This window comes from Bactrocera dorsalis, chromosome 1 (genome assembly GCF_023373825.1).
Source record: "Bactrocera dorsalis isolate Fly_Bdor chromosome 1, ASM2337382v1, whole genome shotgun sequence".
Taxonomy (NCBI): Eukaryota; Metazoa; Arthropoda; class Insecta; order Diptera; family Tephritidae; genus Bactrocera; species Bactrocera dorsalis.
This window is the reverse complement of record NC_064303.1, coordinates 23,081,287-23,095,032: the sequence shown is the minus strand read 5'-3', so window position 1 is coordinate 23,095,032 and position 13,746 is coordinate 23,081,287. Positions and strand designations below refer to the sequence as shown.

Sequence of the window (13,746 nt, the reverse complement as noted above, 5' to 3'; positions counted from 1 at the left end):
TACCGAAATAGGACCGACAGGAGATATTTCGTCTTGCCCGCGTTCACCACCAGATCTATTTGCTTAGCTGCCTTATCCATTCTGGAGAAAGCAAAACTAATGACACGGTTGTTCAAGCCAATGATGTCAATATCACCAGCATACGCCAGCAGCTGTACACTCTTATGGACGAATGAACTTTCTCGGTTTAGTTCGACAGCACGAATTATTTTATCCAGAAGTAGGTTGAAGAAGTCACACGAAAGAGAGTCGCCTTGTCTGAAACCTCGTTTGGTATCGAACGGCTCGGAGAGGTCCTTCCCGATCCTGACGGAGCTCTTCGTGTTGCTCAACGTCAGTTTACGCAGCCGTATTAGTTTTGCGGGGATATCAAATTCAGACATCGCTGCCTTAAGCTCCTTTTCATGCCGTCAAAAGCAGCTTTGAAGTCGACAAAGAGATAATGTGTGTCAATTCTCTTTTCACGGGGGGTTTCATGGTGAATATCTGGTCGGTTGTTGATTTGCCAGGTCTAAAACCACACTGATAAGGTCCAATCAGTTTGTTGACGGTGGGTTTTCATCTTTCACACAGTATGCTCGACAGAACCTTATATGCGATGTTGAGGAGGCTAATCCCACGGTAGTTGGCGCAGATTGTGGGGTCTCCTTTTTTATAAATTGGGCATAGCACACTTAAATTCCAGTCATTGATGCATGCTCCTTATTAGCTTTTCGCCGCCGTGTTTGAATAGCTCGGCAGGCAATCCATCGGCCCCGCCGCTTTGTTGTTCCTCAGACGGTAATTGCTATTTGATCTCCTTCATGGTCGTGCAGTGAAACGTCTGCTCCATCGTCAGCGATTGGGGAATCGGGTTCGCCTTCTCCTGGCGTTATACATTCACTGCCATTCAGCAGGCTGGAGGAGTGTTTCCTCCATATTTTTAGGATGCTCTGGGCATCGGTCACTAGATTACCTCCTTTGGTTTTACAAGAGTATTCTTCGGTCTTAAAACCTTCTGTAAGTCGCCGCATATTTTCGGAGAATTTTCGAGCATTACCCCTGTCGGCCAGCTTATCAAGCTCTTCATACTCTCGCATTTCGGACTCTTTCTTTTTCTGTCTGCCCTCTTAAAACTCTCGATATCTTTCCCATCCCGCACGTATTGTGGTCGATCGTAACGTTCCAAGGTACGCAGTCTGTTTTCTCTCTGCTGCAACACGGCACTTCTTGGAGTGAATGACAGTATTCGGCGACAGAGTCTCCCTCCCATCACGAATCCCACACCAAACTTGCGTTTCCTTATATGACCAATGTAGTAAATGCCACAAAGACCTATCCTCCTCAGTCCTTGTCATGTGCATCGCATTTCTTGGACGGCGGTGATGTCAGCCTTTATTTGCACAGACATCATCAACCAGCTAGGCAGCGGCGACTTTCCAATTAAGCGACCGGACATTCTAGGTGCATGCCCTCAAATCATAATTATTATATCGTTTGCCTATCATCCGAGGCTGTTTAAACTTGTTTATTGGGACCGTTTTTTCGTGGCTCCCAAACCCAGTACATCACCCTATGTAGGGGATATTTCGCCTTCTCACCTTAGCCTACCTTCAAACGAATGTTCTTAGGCTATCCAGAGGTTACTTAGTCAAAGACCGGAAGTCGTGAGCTGCTTGAGCCCTTTCTAAAAGAATCGTTTCTGGCCATTCTCAAGTCATGTGCTTTATGCTATGTGTTTTGCTCAGCTATGTTGAGATGAGAATGCAGAGAGAGATGGTCTGAAATATTCTCATATTTTGTCTCAATTTTTACCGAGAGACGATCGCTATCTAAATATAAAGCAATTTACTTTTTATTTTCCGCTTAGTAATAGTTTATAGCCGTATTCTAAACTATTTTGTTCAAATTGAGTTTCCAATTCACTACAAGTGCCGTCGTAGGCGATACCTTGATCTATTATTTTTTGAAAACATATTTCAGCTTCATTTTCTCTTTTTATTTAGAATAGGTATCTGACTCAGCTACTACATATTCATTGCCGCTAATTTTTTGCCAGGAAGCATTCTTTTTAAGATTGAAGGCATGAAATGGTTGATTAGGTTGTTGTGCCTACAGATTGTTGTATCTACCACACCTGCAATACAATTCTCTCCGCCGTGCGGAATTCAGAAAATCACCTTAGAAAGTTTGGTACCAGCATCATTTAAGAAATTTATTTTCATTCTGGTTTACCGAATTTGTAATGCAAAATGGAAAATTTTCGTGATAATTCTTTTAATAGTATTTTCTTAAATTTTTGAAGATTTATGTACATATAATATCATTTTCAGACGTCTAACTTGTAAAACTCCGCTTGTAAAACTCCGCTGACCTGTGACTTCACGGCGTTTAATATAACACTTACTGTCAACCACACAATACTTTGCGAATTCTGAAAAATATTACTCGAGTATAATAATTCATATTTTCATGGCTCAATCATATTTTATCTCTCTCGCTAAAAAGCGTCCTTTCACATCCTGTCGACATAAATTGTGCCGAAAGTCAAAACGAGGAAAACTACAAAGTGAAATGTCTGCGAAACTAAAACGCATGTGCCTTAAGTCCATAAATTCATTTCACGTCCTCTCCCTACCCCCTTGCACCCGTGCACCTATATTTGTATGTCATAGGCAAAACTTAAGTTACGCAAACACATCGCTCATTGTCGCTCTCTGGCTGCCGCTCTGCCTTAAAAATGGCGCATTCTTTTAATCATGTTCGCGTCAATTTTTCATATGCTGCTTCAACTTTACGAGCCACTTACACATACATATGCTTTATACGAGTCCTCTCACCTACACACTCACACGCACACGAGAACAGTGGCTTGCAAATATTTTAACGCGCTCAGCCTTGAAAACAGCTGTTTTATGTTTACCATAAACTGTATCAGTATGCGTTAGCGTTGCATTTCGCATTACGTCGCATTTCCGTTCGGCATATTGTCGCTCGTGGCTTATACCACTACACAACGAAATCGTGTTATACATACAATACATACCAATACACGAAGCCTGACGAGAAACAGGAGTGTATGTGGGAGAGCATTCGGCAAAGCCATGCAGTTATGGCTGACGTAGCGGAAGGCGTTGTGGCGTGTAAATAATTATGGCCGACAAAGTGAGTGGGCAGCGAAGCAAAATACATGCTCAAAGAAACTATGTAAATACTCGTAGTGAGCGAATTAAAAGTTATGGAGAGAATTCGAACGGATGTGAAAGCATAAGGCGTGTGCCCTTTTTGGCATTATTTATGCGCATTCATAGGTAAGAATTTGGGAAGAGGAGCACAATAATATCATGGTGTCAAAGTTTGCGTGAAGTGTACGCTTGTAGACCGTAAGGTCATCTTTATAACTTGTTGGGAGAGCGCCTATGTCAAAGGGATAAGTCTGGCATAGCAATAACTAACATTAATTGCGTTTGCAATTCAAGGGGTTGCCATATGCTTATACTCATATAACTATATTATTGCTTGCACTTTGGAATTAAAATATATATAACGGAATTTATTACCATCTATCTCTAGAAACTTTTGAGAAAAAACCGTATATCTCACATAGGCTGTTTGTCTAAAATAATGTCATCCCATTCCCTCTCCATCTTCTGTCAGCATTTAGTGTTTCAGAAAAATGGATTTCGGTAGTTAATGATAAACACCCAAAATTATTTCTGGTATAAAGAGCTTAAATTTGTAAAGTTGGTCAAAATTTGTCACTAAATTCTTAAGTCTTGACTATTGCTGATCAAAATAGATTTTTAATATAGGTGTACAATATAAGCTAATAGGGAAAGGTCGAATATCGAGCGATGAAAGTATAGTCTGGCTAGAACAAAACGATGAAATTTTGTGTTAGAATACAGTTAATATTCCATATTCTATAACTAGAAGTTCTCCATAAGTCGAATCTTTCAACTGACAATAGAAGTTGAATTTCATACAACTTTCCTTGCATAACTCGAGGTCCCTCTAACTCGAATTTTTTGGGAAGATTAGGTGATTTGAGTTAGGGAAGTTCAACTATATTTACTTTTACTGTTCATAATAACGTTCCGCTCATAAATACTGCAATGTTTTACACCCTGTGAGTAATAAAACCGTGAAGACTATGTTTCAAAATAATGACGAATTTGATGGGTAGGGCTGATAATAGATTCACAAATTAAATACTTGTTCCAGGTTCTTGGAAATGTGGGTAGTATTTTGTCTATAACTAGAAGTATGTATATATTCCAAACCTTGTCCTTCTACCTGTCATTTATTCTAGAATCCAAAACGCTCTCACTGGAATCCGGTTAACATTATAACAGGATATCAAAAGTTATTTTGTTCTATTCTCAACCGCTGGGCAGAGGCAGTTCTTTCGGGATGAAATTCGAAAAAAAATATTAGAAGGATAGAAAATGTTATGCTTTCATATGGGCTATACTTGAAATAATAGTTGTGCATATTCTTCGGAGGATGGAGTCATGTGTAGATGTTCACGCAAGTGTGGAAAGTTCTTTGATCGTTATTCACTTGGGAGTCGCCTGCAACGATTCTTTTGCATACGGCTCAAGCAGCTCACGACATCCGGTCTTTGAGCAAGTATCCTCTGGGTAGTCTAAGAACATCTGTTTGAAGGCCGAACATCCCCTCCGCAGGGTTGTGCGCTGGCTTTGGGACCCGACAAGTAAAAGAACGCACCGAGTGAAAAATAACAACTAGCTACAGATCAGAGACCCGCCGGGAGAAGCAGAGGATGAGGAAGACCTCCACTCCGTTGGAAGGACCCGATGGAGAAGGATATGATTTCACTTGGAATCTCCAATTGGCGCTACGTTGCGTAAAGAAGAAGTGACTTGCGCGCTGTTGTTAACTCGACTATAATCGTGTAAGCGGTGTCTACGCCAGTAAAGAAGAGGAAGATTGTGCTTCTTAAACAAAAGTTGAAATTTCGAAAAGGAACAAAACGCACGAATATAGTTTTAGACGCACAATAATCATCATTATTTCATATAATTTAAATAAATAGTATTATTAAGTTAAAGAACATACTATTTCGCCCACTCTACTACACTTTTTCGTACGACCTGACAATTACACTAAATGCTACTACTATTCCATCACAAACCTGATACATATTTGGTACTCATAAATATTGCCACTCACTGGTCTCCCACAGCGGCGCGACTTTTCTCAGTGCTGAGTGCGACACAAGGCAAATAAGAAGCGCAAAGCAATAACTTGTTTTCAAACTAATGGCAAGAGATAAATAAATACAGTACAATACAAATGTGACGGCTTTTATTTACTTTATACAAAGAGAGCTTTTCGCTGCGCATGTACGGCCATATTGGAGCGCCGCTGAGATTTTAGGAAACCAACAAAGCTAAAACAGCAAGCACAATGAGTAGTGTTGAGTGGCAAAGAGTGCGCCCGAAAACGGCTCTTGGCTATTAGCGATGGTGAGAACTGACTGCTAGGTGAGAGCGCATGTAGGTGAGCTGTTAAAGAGTTGTCGGCGCACTTGTTGAAAGCGACAACAAAAATAGCAACAATATGAAATATATGAGTGCATTTGGCGGCATAAAGTGTTCAAAGGCAAATGGCAACACTAATTTAGTAGCAGTTGTTTTTGTTGTTTGCTTTTGTAGTTGTTATTTGCTTGTTATTGTATCATAAATGTTTTTTCTCAATTATTTTTTGTCGTTTGTTATACAAAACTCAACCGCTGCCGAAGATGTTTTTGTCGTCGTCGTCGTAGTCGTAGTCATCGTAATCGTTGCCGTTGTTGTGTGGCATGCGACGATGACTATGGGAGAATCCGCTGCTGCCGCCGCAGCCACACGACGACACACTATCGCATGGGAAGTATACAATGCCGCCGCCGCCGCTGCCACCACTACCACTACTACTACTACCAACACAGCATTGTGGCGAATGTTTATAGATTTTCAGTCGAATTTTGTTATTTCACGTACAAAGTGGCGCGCGCGGGCCGCCGCTCTAGTAAATCATATGAAATCGTGACGTTATATAGAATAATTTGTGTCGAAAATTGTAACAACAACAAGAATAAAAACAACAAAACATATTAACACATATAATTTAGTTGGTGAAAGGTGTAAAATGCATGTTACGGTGCAAGTGGCAAAAGTGGTAGGTAATATGGTTAGTTGCAACACATATTGAAAGCGTTTGGAGTGGCATGGCGTCAGCGGCGTGTTTATAAAAAATGTGTTTTATTTTTTTTTTATTTATTTTTTTTTATATCAGTGCTTTAGAATGCATTTGTGAAACCATTTATTATAACAATTTAATGGCTGATTTTCTTGCTATCAAACTTGTTTGTCGCATAAAATTATCTAACGGCTGTCTGCTTGCAAAAAAATCGTTGCACGCGTAAGCGCTTTATAAATAGCAAGCAACGGAAGTGATATATTAATTTAAAAGCATTGAATATTTATTGAAATTATGGCTTGTTAACTGCCGGATGTTGCCACCTAAGTAATAATTGCGCAAAGGAAAAAGCAACGTGCAAAAGCGTACGCAGAAAAAGCTGTCAGCACACAAAATCATTTAAATACAGTGTAAATTGTTGCACAGCAATTATGGGCGGCAATAAAATGTGACAACTTACTGTGCATAGAAATGGTACATTGTAAAGTGACTGCAATAAAAATGACAATTTAATTTAAATGTGAAAAATACACGAGAGGAAATATTAAACGCAACAAAAGCAGGAAAAAAGCAGCATTAAATAAACTCAAAAAAAAAAAATACATAAAAGGTATAATTTTATAACGTGGTAGCACTGCATATACATATAAAAATCCAATTGCTTGAAAACCGCAAAAAATCCAACATTTCCACAGTTTCCATTACCGGCACAACAAGAAAAAACCAGCCGTCAGCGTAATAAACTTTCGAAAATTTAATTTCAAATTCGATTTTACGCGCTTAAACGAATACAGAGTGGTTAATGCCATGCTAAAATGCAGCAATTACCAGATCATTACACTGCCGTGATCATATTTCACGCATATATTGTGCAATAAATTGTGTTGATAGTGCTTATAATGCAGACGTCTACTAGTGTATGTGTGTGTGTGGCGTAAATTAATACAAATTTAATTACGGTAAATTTACTGTTTCACAGAACGCCATAATACCGTGGTGGCGGCGAAAATGCGCTTTAATTGAAAAAATAACCAATTATTGACGCAAACTTTTTTTGCATAAAGCGCCAGTGAGGCGCACGAAATGGCGCGGCAGGCAGCCTGGCCGAGTGTGAGTGTGAGTTTGTGCAACGCGCGATTGGTATGCGAAAACTACACCCACATACACAAGCGGCAGTCAAAGCGCTTACAGCATTGTATATATGTACATATATGTATGCATACTACTTAAATATCCACTATAAACACATACAAACACATAAGTGCAGTAAACATTTATTGCTGACGAAGTCGGCCACAAAGACTTCCCACAAAAATACACTGTTACACAAACACCCATACATACACACATACATACATTCCATATTATCGCATGTTTTCTTGCCACAAAACGTTTTGTCGTATCCGCTGTGCGGTTAACGGTTTGATTTGGTAATTTTTAGAATTTGCGCGCGCCCACTTCCTATAATAGCGCACACATACACACAAAAACATATACACACGTATTTGTGTCTATGTATGCATATGCGCCATACACTTCAGCCATGGCTTTATGCTCAAATATTTTCGCGTGTGTTTGTGGGCGTTGTTGTATATGTATGTGTGTGTGTGTGTGTATGCGCGCGCGACGACCCGCATCTCGTACCACATCCGCTATACGTGTTCATAATAAATTAAATGCCACATTTCATAATAAAATTAAAAACACAAAATAAAAACAAAATGCCTAGCGAAACACATACATCGAAACATACATCCATACTTACTTACGAGTATGTGCATATGTATGTATGGTTTATTAAATGCGCGAGACTCGTAAAAAGCATTATGAGTGTAACAAACAGAAATTATAATAAAAATAGTGTGGAAAATATTAAAATAATAAACAGCAGGCACTCAAGCCAGTGGCAGCAAATTATGATTTATGAGTTTGAAGCCAAAGCGCGGGCGCTCACACCAAACTACACATGTAAATTCGTGTGTGTGCCCATTAAAATATAGCGTCTGCTGGCGTACGAGTAACGGTAATTCCGACGATTTATTTATACGACTAAGAGGACGTTCCTATAGACGCTGGGAAGGCAAGCGTGTCCGAACTATTAAGCAACAGCGCATTAGCTGGTTGGCTTGGGTGATATGGAAGATTAACAAGAAAAAACGTTAAGCTAAATATACCCTTCACAGGTGCAATTTTTTTAGTAACCAGTTTGTATGGAACATACTATATATGCTATAGTAATCAAATTTTGAGAAGATACCACGTCAAATGTGAAAGTTTTCCATACAAGCAAATGATTCCGATCGTTCAGCTTGTATGGCAGCTATATGCTATAGTGAGCCGATTTGAACAATTTTTTCGGAGATTACATTGTTGCCTTAGAAAATAATCTATACCAAATTTCGTGAATAGATCTTGTCAAATGTGAAAGTTTTCCATACAAGAACTTGAATCCGATCGTTCAGTTTGTATGGCAGCTATATGTTATAGTGGTCCGATATCCACAGTTCCGACAAATGAGCAGCTTCTTGAAGCGAAAATAACGTTTGCAAAATTTCATAACGATGTCTTAAAAACTGAGGGACTAGTTCTTATATATACAGACAGACAGACAGACGAACGGACATGGCTGCTTTTGTAGAAAAGTCACTGTTGAAGAAAATAATAAAAAAAGGAAGGAACTCTGATGACTGGTTCACATACAACTCTTGCTTCGCTTTGCTCTAGATATTTGCTTTGATAGATAAGTACGAGGTATGCTTTCGTATGAGTTCGCTTCCGTCGAGGCGCAGCAAAGCAATGCGAAGCAAAATATGAGGCAACGCTAAACTTTCTACGCTTTTCTAAGCAACGGTCACCAGTTTTATTAGAGAAAAGAATGGAAAGCATATTGTTTAATCCGACAATATTTTTCTTTCTTTGCTTCATTGTTAAAGTATGAGTTGTCCAGCAAAATGTGGAAAGTTATATGTGAATCGGTCATATGCATATACATATGTATGTACATTAGAGTGGAATGATTTACAGGGAGTCAAAAACACAGAAAAATCGCATATGACGTATCTACTGATCCTTCTGAACAACTTTGCCCAAGAGACTATGCGTCTATCTATTTTCAAGGCGAACTTTTTAGGGATCATACATTTTTTTTGTAAGCTTTTGAGATATGAGTATGAAATTTAATACTATTATAGGAGGTTTGACAATTAAGTAATGAGACTAATTTTATTGGCGCGCTTGTGGTAAACCTGTGACCTAGAAAGTCACTTGCTCTTTTTTCGGCATCCCTCCCCTCTCCATTGATATATGTATCATCGCTCTAGCTTGTTTAGTTTGTCTGCTGCGTCAAGTTGAGTAGACGTGTGTTTGTAGCGCTCGTCACGAAAATGGAAAAAACGAAATCAAGAGCAACGCGTCGCGATAAAATTTTGCGCCAGATTGGTCAAAACAGCTTCGGAAACGTACGCTAAAATTGTAAGAGTGTATGGTGATAGTGCTCTTAGTCATGCCCAGGTGTTTCGATGGCACAAAGAGTTTGAGGAGGGGCGCGAAAGCGTGGAAGCTCGCATGAGCAAGTCGAAGGTGAAAACGATGATTATTGCCTTTTTTGATAGCCGTGGAATTGTCCACAAAGAATTTGTTCCACCGGGAAAATTGTGAATCAAGACTACTATTGCCAAGTACTCGAAAGATTGCGAAAACGAGTCAACAGGATGCGCCCAGACATCGTTCGTAAATGGATCCTTCATCATGTCAGCGCGCCGTACCACACCGCCCTCAGCGTATCCCAGTATTTGGCCTCTAAAGGGAACCGCCTTATTCGCCGGATATGTCACCCTGCGACTTTTTTGTTTCCTAAAACAAAATCGGTGGCCAAAGGAACCCATTTTGAGTCGATTACGGACATCCAGGCGGCCGTGACGAGGGTATTCGCGGACATCCCAGTTGAAGCGTTCGAGAAATGTTACGAAGCATGGAAAACGCTCTGGAATCGCTGTATAGCTTCCCAAGGGTACTACTTTGAAGGGGATGGCAGAGTTGTAGAATAATTTTCAAATATACGGTTTTTATTGAATCAGTCTCATTACTTAATTGTCATAGCTCGTATATATCCGCTGTTTATCCAAATCCAGTCAATCGGGGTATCCATTTCCGCGCGTTGACGCTATCTTCTATCATACCATATATCACACATACATACATATTTGTACCAAATTATTGAAAAAAGAGCTCTTTCAGAGAGCAGATGCCATACTAACACAAGGAGCGTTCTAAAGTAAACAGGACTTTAAAAAACAGAACAAAACAAGTGTTTTTTCGGCAAAATCAATTTATTTTATTCAAAATAATCTCATTTTGCTTCAATACAGCTTTTTGCACGGTCCAAAAGCATGTCGAACGTGTGTTTTAGCTCGTTAGCCGGTATGGCCGCCAGTATGTCGATGCAAGCCTTTTGAATGACCTCTACGTCTTCATAACGCTTTCCTTTTATGGGCAAATGCATTTTTCCGAAAAGGTAGAAAACGCACGGTGCCATATCAGGTGAATGGTTAATGGTTCAAATGTGATTTTTGGACAAATAATCGGTCACAAGTGTCGATCGTTGAGACGGCGCATTATCGTGTGCAGCAAACGCCAACTTTCATCTTCGCGATATTCGGGCCGAACACGTCGAATACGGCGCACCAAACGCTTCAAAACTCTAAAATAGAATACCGCATTAACGTTTTGGCCAGGTGGAAGAAATTCTTTGTGGACAATACCTTTGGAATAATAGAACAAATCAGCATTGTCCTCACTTTTGACTTCTCCATGCGCGATTTTTTGGGTTTCGGCTTTATGGTTTTGGGTTTTTTGGGTTTCGGTGCCTTCCATTCAGCACTCTGGCGTTTCATTTCGGGATCATATTGGAAATACCACGTCACCAGTCACAACTAGAGGAAGCTTTATGGTCATTAGATTGAAAGGTCGGGGTACTTTAAAGTATAAAAACTTAGAGACAGAAAATAAACATTCTCCTAGGTTGGGGATTTTGAATAAGTTTGTACGTATATATGTATGACAATGAAGCATCTGGAGTCCCTACGGTATGCGTTATTAGAAGAGGGCGTCGATAGTGAGGCTACAGATTATATTGCAGGCATCCTAAAAGATGATTACTCTTCATAAACCTCGCAACTGAACTCCATTTGCTATCGCAGAGGACTAAAATGGTCTATGCGTGGCTTACCACCCTACTACACTAGTCTTAACTAACCTATGTATTGCATTTATTTAATGCGTTTATGTCAAGAAAATATGTATAATTCCCAATATAGACTGACAAGTTTTAACAAGAAAACCTAACCTAAATAATTTATAGGCTTCTCAGTGCTACCATCGGCGCACACTACACTGAATACACTAACTGCAACTACATATGTATCGTGATTTAAATTCATTTAATATGCATAAACAACTGCATAACTGAAATTGCAACAAAAGTTTATACAACAAATTATAATTTATTGCTCAATTAGTGCAAATAATTGTGAAGCAGCCGCACGTCACTCAACCAATGCCGTCTGCTGCGTCGCCTCGTCACAGTGGCGATGAAATATTGCCAAACGTTGCAGCAATAAATAAATGAAAACTACAAAAACAACAACAAAGGACAACTTGAACACACTGATCGCGAGGAAAATATTGTGCAACTTGTGTAAAATAAATGAAAGCTCATATAAATTAATAACGCGCACAACAAGCACACCGCCACCCACTCCCTGCGCAGAAATGTGCTTGCAGTCAAAATAAAAATATATATGTGTATATGTATATACATACTTATATCTATATTAAAACCATTGAAATTTAATGTTATTTTTATGTTGCAGAGAAAAAGTTGATGTTCTATGAAAGCGGTAATAAATTCGTAATTTGTATGCCATACTGAGTAAAACAAAACAAATGTTAATAATATTAAATAAACACGCAATAAACGGCATTTGTAAATATAAAACGGAAAAAATTACAGCGCAGCCGTGCGTGAAAAAAGCAACACAAACAATTAATTGTAACAGCAACAGCAAAAAGGTGAAATAAGCGCATTGCAATTGCTAATTAAAACACATTAATCAAGTGCAGCGGCAGAAAAAATACCGTTATTGCATATTTGCTGGCTGCAAACAACGTGGCAGCTTGCAACAAAGCGCGTTGCATTCATCACACGCATGCGCATGCGCCATCAACACTCTAATAACACTCTAATAACAAGCGTGCAACAACTGTTGTCTTGTCGTTGAACGGTTACATTTCGAAAGGCGAGCGCAACAGCAGCAGCAAGTGGTAGTACTCGTAGTGAAAAACAGCATAGAAGCAGGCAAGAACACACGCACACACTCGTGTTTCTCGTACGCGTGCGCATACTCCGGCTCTCGCGCTCACTTGCGCTGCTCATCGTGCTCTCCAGCCAGTATAGTACATTTTTGTTGCTGTTGCTACTTATACGCAAAGAGTTGCCACCCATTTGAAACGCCGCTACAACTAGTAAATTTGTAGGTTATAATTATTTGTCGCTTCGTCCAGCGTCTGCAGCCAAAGCCTCAAAGTGGATTTAACAAACTACAATAAATTGCTGCAATCCAGCAATCAATATTTGCGGCCAGATTATCTGGCCGCACCGAATGCGGTAAGTACATACATAATTTGAATGACCTTTTAAGGAAGGCTGTATGCAATTTTCATAGATTTTTTAATACAAACCATATATAAAAATTCTATAAAGCCCTACATAAAAAGCCGAATATCTCGAGAAGTATTAATGATAGCGTTTTGACCTTGGGCCTTTTTTATAGCAAAAAAAATTTCCTACAAATTTGTCATGCACATTTTTTCTATAGCTCCTGTCATTTACGAGATATATACAAAAAAATGCGAAATTCTTGGAAAAATCGGATTTAGAACTCCGTACTACCTTGCCGGTGTAAGTTACGACCTTGTTGCACTGGGCACTTTTGTAGAGTGAACAATTTTGAGAAATATGCGTCTAAAGACAAAGCGATGCCATAAAATACCTCTGATCTGTAAGAATTTAAAGATAAAAACTCAGGATTGTAGTGTACTTTCTATGGAAAATTTTTACAGGCCTTTATCCAGTTCTTAATGTTAATATTAAGGGTTAAAATTTTCTGGAAATTTTTTTTAGGGTATTTCTAAGGAAATTTCGTGACGGGACTGAAAAAAACTAATAGTTCAAAAAAACACCCTAATATATATATATATATATATATATTGAAAATTTTCTCTCGCTCTCTCTCTCTCTTTTATACTCTCGCAATTTGCAAAGATCAAAGGCGTGAAGTTCGTTAAGGTGTTGAAAACTTTTTATTCAAAAATGTCGCGTAAAACCTCCACACTTAGAGTTCTATTGGAATAACTCACTCATAGACCAATACACGTCTTCTTCTTCTTGCAATTTGGTCAATAATATGTCCAGTCACCATTGGCGTCGATAATTGCCTGGCGTCTCCGAGGCATGCTTTCTGCTAATTTGACGGCGTATTCTAATGGCAAGGATCTCCAGAT

At 39.2% G+C, this 13,746-nt stretch overlaps 1 protein-coding gene across 4 annotated transcripts in view; it reads left to right on the top strand.

Moving 5' to 3' along the window:
- Positions 1-5,574: 5,574 nt before the first annotated feature.
- Positions 5,575-13,746, top strand: part of LOC105233396 (zinc finger protein Elbow) — a 121,870-nt gene continuing 113,698 nt past the window's right edge. Inside the window, exons 1-2 of one of the 4 annotated variants that reach the window (XR_007423591.1) lie at positions 5,575-6,165; positions 12,057-12,850. The gene's annotated coding sequence lies outside the window, so the exon portion shown is untranslated. Of the gene's footprint in view, positions 6,170-12,056; positions 12,851-13,746 lie in introns of all 4 variants that reach the window. The other 3 variants (XM_049461835.1, XM_049461838.1, XM_049461842.1) reach the window with 3 other exon arrangements.